Genomic DNA, 7,498 nt, shown 5'->3' on the forward strand with positions numbered 1-7,498 from the left:
TGCCATTTTACTGTTTCCTCATGAAATATGGGAGGAAGGAGACTGATTTTTCTTTCCTGGTAGGGACCCTACTGGATCTCAACCCCATTGTTGTAGTATGCCCATGCCACCTGTAAGCCATTCCTACTACAGATTAGGCCTGAGCCCAATAAAACATCATCTGTTCCCAGTTTGGGGGCTGTTCAAGAAAAACATTTAAAAAAAAAAGGTGGGGGACAAACAGCCCTTTGACACTTGGCATCCTCAGGGACAAGGGTGCCTTTTTTAAGTTGTCCCGAGTATGCAAATGAGGTGGCCATTACACCTGATTGATGACCCCTGACCGGTGGAATGAGGCTGATTCTCAATGCATGGCCAGCTCCGAAAGCCCCGGAAAACTTTCCCACCACAAATCTCTCACCCCTTCTCCCCGTTGCCACGGTAACCCATTGTTTGCCGCCCACCCCGCGACCTTCCCTTCCCGTAACCCCGTAACGCCCTTGTGCGCCACACTGCACTTGTTGCTGCACTTCGCAGGGAAGTCTCCAAAAGTCAAACATGGCCCCGTTGACCCGGTAGAACCGAAGACACCCCTCTGCCAGCTGGTTCTCATCTCTGCCGGCGTGTTTGGAGGATGTCTGTCAGGGTTCTGTCCTTCAAACGTCCCCTGTGACCCAGGGGTCACAGACAGGTGGCGCCCCCCTCCCGCAACTACCTGCTCCAGAGACCTGCTATGCTCCAGTTCCAACTGGACACAGGTCTGACCCAGATCTTACTGAGACAGATGGAGGATAGATTTATATCTCCAAGCAGATTTACTGAGGGCATGACATTGACAGTGGATAAAAAACGTCTTTACATCTATTTTGGGTACACAGGTCAATGTCATGGCACTAGTACTAGTAGATCTGTTTGGAGGTTAGCATAGATGGCAAGGTACAGTCAGTCCTTAGCCTGGGTGCCATCTGATTTGTAACAGCAACTCCGATTTTTCTGGATGGCACCCACCAGTTAGTCCTTAGAATCTTCGCAATAATTAAGGTAAAAACTGGGCTCTGTCATGGTCACTCCCTCCTTTCACATAAGTCACAGATGACACAATCATCCCATTTCCAAAACAAAATCGAGGTGGCGGTGAAGTCATAGTTGATGCAGCTTTATGTAGTAATGTCAATCCTCCCCATCCATATGCTGTCAATCTGCTGTGCTCGGACAGACAAACAAACCCACAGCTCACCCAAAACAGTACTTCCATACCCAGAAAAACAAATCTATACAAAACAACAAGGAAGGTGGAATTCCCCAACAATTAAAGCCCAACCTGTAACACCCCATTAGGCCAAACTCACTGAGTGGACAAACAGACACACAAACCCACAGCTCAGCTAGCCACCCAAAGCAATACTTCCATAGTCCATATACAGAAGAACAAGTCTAATTTTTGCAAAGTGAGGAAGGTGGAATTCCCCAACAATTAAAGTCCAACCTGTAACACAGTAGTAACCTCCCCAGAGAAGGCCCTACTCAGGAGGATAACCTGCCACTAAAAGTGCTGTGTCCAATTTCCCACTCCCATCTGGAGGTGGTTAGGAGCTGGGATTACCTCCAACTCAGTAAAACCTGTCGCCCTATTATTTCTCCTGCTTACAGGAAATCACAGCTTTCCTCCATCAAGACAGGTTATGGAGACGCTGAGCTACTCTTACCAGTAACCTGGTCTTTGTAACGTTACAACAACAGAAAATACTGGCTTTCGCTGCACTGAGGTTTCTCAATTTCAACTGTTGTGTCTCTAAAACCTGTCGATTTCTCCTGCTCACAGGAAATTACAGCTTTCCTCGATCAAGAAACGTTAGCGAGATGCTGAGCTACTCTTACCAGTAACCTAGTGTTTGTATAAGGGAAGGAAAACATTAAAAAATGCAGACTTTCTCTGAAGTTTCTCCTTGTAAACCTGAGTCAAGTGTTTTGTCTCTTAGAGATAACCCATTCAGTTTTTTTATCATTCAGAATGTCATCAGAAATGCAATGAGATACACTTACCAGTAACCTAGTGTTTGTACAAGGGATGGAAAATAACAGAAAACACTGGCTTTCACTGAGGTTTCTCATATTTTAAACCTGAGTCAAGTGTTTTGTCTTCAGAGATAGCCAGTTCAGTTTTTTTTAATGATTTAAACCAGGGCATGAGAAATGCAGGGCAGGTGCCGGGATGGTTTGGGCGGGGAACTTGTTTCATCAATAAACCGTTGGGTGACAGAAGGAGGCTAAAAACCTGCCTGGTGATGGGCAGTACTGTAAGTGCAGAAACTTTTGCAGCAGTTTTATATTCACGATGACTGTAACTGTAAAATTTGCACCACTACTGTGATATTGAATTGTTTCAATCGCAAACTTAAAACTCAGCAAAACCTTCTTTTCCCTACCACTATAAAATAAAGAATAGAAGTTGTTTATTGCAAATTCATGTCTGAGGGCTACTAGTAATTGCAAACAGACATTGACAAGAAAAATGTGGTGATATAAGACTATTTGCTGACATGAAGTTCTATGTGTATGATATACTATCTCTACTTAAAAGTATAAAATAAAAGTAACTGCAAAAGTTTCAAACTTTCCAGTAGCCAGGACCTGTCAAGTGTCTAATAAGTATCCAGGAAATGTGCAGGATGGATGAGGGAGTGGATGTGAATATCTGAATCTTATTAACAAACCAGTAAATCACAGTGTAGCCTGACACCGCAGGTCTCTATCCTGTCTGCACTGGGGGGAGAAGTACAACCTGCTAGCCTCCTGTGCAGGCTCTGGGGCGGGTGGGGGTTTTGATACTGCATTTTGGGTGGGAGTTTTGATACTGTGTTTTGTATAGTGGGCGGATGGAAACCTTCTCTCGTGGCCAGTTGTAGGATGGCCGGCAATTAAAAGAACGCGTTAAAACTCTACAAAACACAGTATCAAAACTCCCACCCGCCCGGAGCCTGCACAGGAGGCTAACAAGCTGCACTCAGCCATCCATCCCCCCTTCAATCTTTTTTTTTCCTTCTGTCCATCAGATTCCAGCCCCATCTGAGGTTCACCTGTTTTCACTCTGCACTTTGCAGGTCTGCATTCCTGTGCAAACAAGTGCAGTCTGTGGGGAGGAGGTGCTGCCTGCCTGCCCACCACATGCACCACAAACACACAAACCACAGAAACACGCCATCAATCAAGGAGGCTTGAGCTGTGGAGAGGGACCCTTGGTACCTGAACACGAAGTAGATGTGGGTGGTTTTGGCAAAGGTTTTAATACGGTTGTCAGAACTCAGAACATAGAGTTGTCAGTAAAGAAAGTCTAGCAGGACAACATCAAGGACTGGATGTTCCGCTCCATCCCACAACTCCTGACAGCAGCCCAAGACAGGAAAATCTGGTATCTCCTAGCCAAACTAGCCGCAACAGGCTGGAAGCCAGGCTAAGGAGCACCTCCCTGAGCGTGACAAGTTTGTGTGAGACTAATGAGTGCAACAGGTATCCCTATGCCCCTGGGGTGGGGCTGGTGCCAGCCTGGCGCCTGGACTGGGAGGTAATGGTACAGTTTGGCACTACCTTACACCTGCTGGGCTCGGGCCAAAACAAGTCACTTCACCGGTTCTTACTTTGACTTAGGAGCTCACTCGTCTTGCGACACATGAGGCAGTCAATTTAGTCCAGCTAGCTCTGTCAGCAGCCAGCCTCAAGGCTTCTTTCCAGCTACCCGGTAGTTAGTTCTGGGACATCAGCATTGGTGATCCAGTCACACCATCTGCAGGACCTCTAAGGGGGCCCGCAAGCCCTTTTCCGTAGAGCGTATTTGCCGTTTTAATTCTACGTAATGTGTTGTAGCCACTTGGAATTTATCGTAAAGTGTAATCGAGAGGTTTCCGAATTCAGCATAGAGCGTTGTCGGGACCCCCCCTTGCAGGCCCTCCTCTAACTTCTAAGTGATAGTGAATGGAGGAATGCCCAGTTTGTGCATCTGATGGAGGACAAAAGGAAAACAGATGCCTGCATGGGAAGAAACCTTGCATCTGACTCTATGTCATGTCTATTCACTCCTTGAAACTGTGTGTACTGAGGTACAGACTTTTCCTTAGTTTGATTTCATGTGAGTGAGTGATTTAAAAATTCAGCATCATCTTTTTTTCTTCATATCTGGGTCCTGGGAACCACCAACTAGAATTTTTGTGGCCTAATTGTGCTGTGTGCCACCTGCCAGGCTTACCAAACAGTCAGCAGACCTGTTCACAGGACGACTTCCTCACAGGTAAGGAAAGACAGGGGCAAGACCTAGCCTCCGTAGCAGGCTTATAGAACTGAGGTTTGGTGGTCTTCAGCTGTTTTCTGATTAGCCCAGTTCTAAAAAACGGGGGTAATATATTCAACCAGGCCGGCTATGTTGTCTATATGCAATCAGATAATAGCACATAAAAGCTCCCAAAGACCCTGAAGACCCCCAAAACCCCCAGTTTTTGGCATGCTATGGAGGCTAGGCAAGACCAGCTCTGGTGGGATAGGTTTGAACCGGACAAGGGGGCCCGCATGCCCTTTTCCGTAGAGCGTAATTCGGCCATTTCAATTCTATGTAGAGCGTAGACGGACCACTCTAATTCAACATAGAGCGTAATTGGTGCTTTTTGCATAGAGCGTAATTCGCCGTTTTAATTCTACGTAATGCGTTCTAGCCACTTGGAATTTATCGGAAAGCGTAATCACTACTGTAGCGTAATACGTAACTGGCTCTCAAAATTTAGTGTAGAGCATTGTCAGGACCCCCACATACAGACCCACACTTAAGGAAAGACATTGGCAAGACCAGCTCTGGTGGGATAGCTTTGGCCCGGTTTTCTGGGGGAAAGACAAGGCTGCTCGGTTGCCTTGACTCAAATGTAAACATTGTCCAAACCAAACAGGTGGCATTCAGGGAGAAGTCTTATACAGGTTTCAGCCTGTCCTCTCACAGTTTTCCTTCTTTGCAGAAACAAACATCCCTCGAAATCATGCATGGACAAACCTTAGTATACTTACAAAGCTTTTTTCTAGCCTGGACGCCAGTCTTTCCTGTATCTCTATAGCCAGTATAACCGCCCTTCGGTGTAACACACCAGCTTCGCAGGCACGCGGCACGGCGGCCGCTGGCTACATTACACCGAATGACTTGTTACACCTAACCCTTGAACATCTAACTGTAAACCTTGTTTAAAGCTATCTAATTACAATGCTCCTACTGCATTTGGTGACAGCGAATTCCACTCTAGGAATGGCTTTAGTACACTTCCCTTCCCTAGCAACCAAGAGAGCCGAAAAGGCTGTCCGAATCCAGGCTACTTCTCTTCATCACAGTCCTTCTTGGAACTCTTCTTTATCTCTGAGTGAAACGGAGACTCAAGGATGGATAAGACGCCTTAGACCCAGGAGATGTTCCTTGGTCAGGGAAACAAGACGTGTTTTCATAACAGCTGTCAGGCCAGGTTATTTGCTGCGCCTTCCTTAAAGACATGCACCTGTCCCTCCTTGGCTGTCGTTAAGTCCGCACGCAAATCTCTTCCTTTTTCATAAGCGTCAAGGAATTCCTTTGTTTATCCTCCGGTGTTACTGAAATATGAACGGAAATGCCTGCCAGCCCGTGAATTATGCGGAAAGCTATTAGGCCACGCCAATTTGATTCGTTGGTTCTCGGATTTTTCCAGAAAAAAAATGAAGCGACAGGGAGAAAGAAAATAAAAACAGCACTAGGCATCCTAATGATAACCTGAAATGCTATGATAAGAGCTATGAAGTCAAAATATCAGGCTGGTTTTTACTTCAAACAATGAGTTTCAAACTTGAGCCTGCAAACTTCTAATCAAACCGATGCATTGATGGATGGAAAACCTGTAACAACCCTGAAGAGCAGGGACTTCCTTCAACTGTTGGGGCCAAAATATGAGCATCTTGAAGTTGATTGATTCAGAATTTTTTCTTTTTTGGCGAACCAGAAAACAAATGAAGAGGGCGAATCTGAGAACCAACAAATTAAATTGGTGTGGCCTTAGCGATAGTGTGCAGCGCACACAAGATTCCGATCTCACAGCCTTTAATGACTACACAAGCGAACCTTTGTCGGGAGATTGGGACACAACAGGACCGGCTAAAAGCCTGCCCTTCCTTTTTACAAGTTCAAGTTCAATGGCACCGTTACCCTCCAGTTGACTCTCCAACGTACCTGACATTTGTGGCCATGGCCAGACAGGTTGAAAATTCCTGGGCTTCTTGTCTGACTAGTGTTCCTGAGAAATTGAGAAAAATTATGGCAATGCTGTCCGAACCAAATTACTTTAGGAATTGAACTAAACCTTCTTACTTAATAGCAACTGCTCTTCGTACTGCGGAAACAAACCAGGCAACCACACAGTCTTTTGCGATGCAACAAAGACAAATTATTTCTTTCCTCATGACTTCTTCACAAGTTCTGTGCTTGATAAACCCTGACATCGCCTGGTGGTGGCCAATTTTAAACTTAATTGAAGACAACATGCTGCTCTTGGCACACAAGTACTCTGTGCCAAGATCCTTACACAAACAGGTATACCTGTCCCCAGTCCAGAAACTGTGGTAACGTTGACAAGAGTCAGACAGACTCTAGGGGTGAGGGAAGGACTTAATTGTGTCAGGCACCAGAAATCTGCCCACCTCCGTTGTTGCACTGATGAGACCAAAAATAAACTTGCCATGTGAGTCTTTTTATCTTTATCTTGTACTAAATACACTACCAGACAAGAACACCTGTTGTGAGTGGGTGTAGTTAGGAGGAGGGAGAATAGAATCCTTCACAAAGAAGCCCTGTTTCTTTCTTTTTTCTGTCCTTTGTCTCTTCCGTTCTTTTCCTCTATTCTGCCTTTTCTTCAATCCTCCTTTCTTTCATCTCCATCTAAACGAATTGAACTGCATATCACGTGGTACATCTGTCTAAAAGTTGATAAAATTTTATCTTCACTAAATACAACTACCAAAGGAATCTCTGTTTTTTGTTTCGCTGTTTGTAAAAGTACCATTTTCATTTGTCGAAGACAGCTTTCCTTAGCCTGGGTACCGTCCTATTTGTATGCCGAGGCTCCCATACTCGCTCATTGTGTAACCCTTTCTATTGCATCTACTTAAGAAAATTTGGAAAATCTACATCAGCTGTAGTTGGAGTTTTTCTGAAATTGAGGAAGAAGGCACACAAACTAATGCGAAGAAGGATTAACACTGTACATCTGCTTGTAGACAAAGAAAATCTTGTAAGTTAGGACAGGAGGCAGGTGGACAGCCTGCTGGCACCCTGCCAGAGATGGTTTACAGGGAGATAAGTATCCACAAGGTGGAACAACAAACTGTGCTGACCCTGCGGTTGCACCCTTAATGCAGGAAGTGGCGGGAAGCCTGCAGCGGCGGTCGGGTATTGCGGTCGCCAATGACAACCTTTTAGTTCTAATTAGAACTGAACGTTGGCAAATTCCGGTAAGGGTGCCCGGATAGACCC

General features: G+C 45.5%; 1 pseudogene; it reads left to right on the top strand.

Moving 5' to 3' along the window:
• Window positions 1–907: 907 nt before the first annotated feature.
• Window positions 908–7,498, top strand: part of LOC109479328 — a 9,327-nt pseudogene continuing 2,736 nt past the window's right edge.

The sequence above is a fragment of the Branchiostoma belcheri genome, unplaced genomic scaffold, assembly GCF_001625305.1.
Source record: "Branchiostoma belcheri isolate BF01 breed outbred unplaced genomic scaffold, Haploidv18h27 scaffold48, whole genome shotgun sequence".
Classification (NCBI taxonomy): Eukaryota; Metazoa; Chordata; class Leptocardii; order Amphioxiformes; family Branchiostomatidae; genus Branchiostoma; species Branchiostoma belcheri.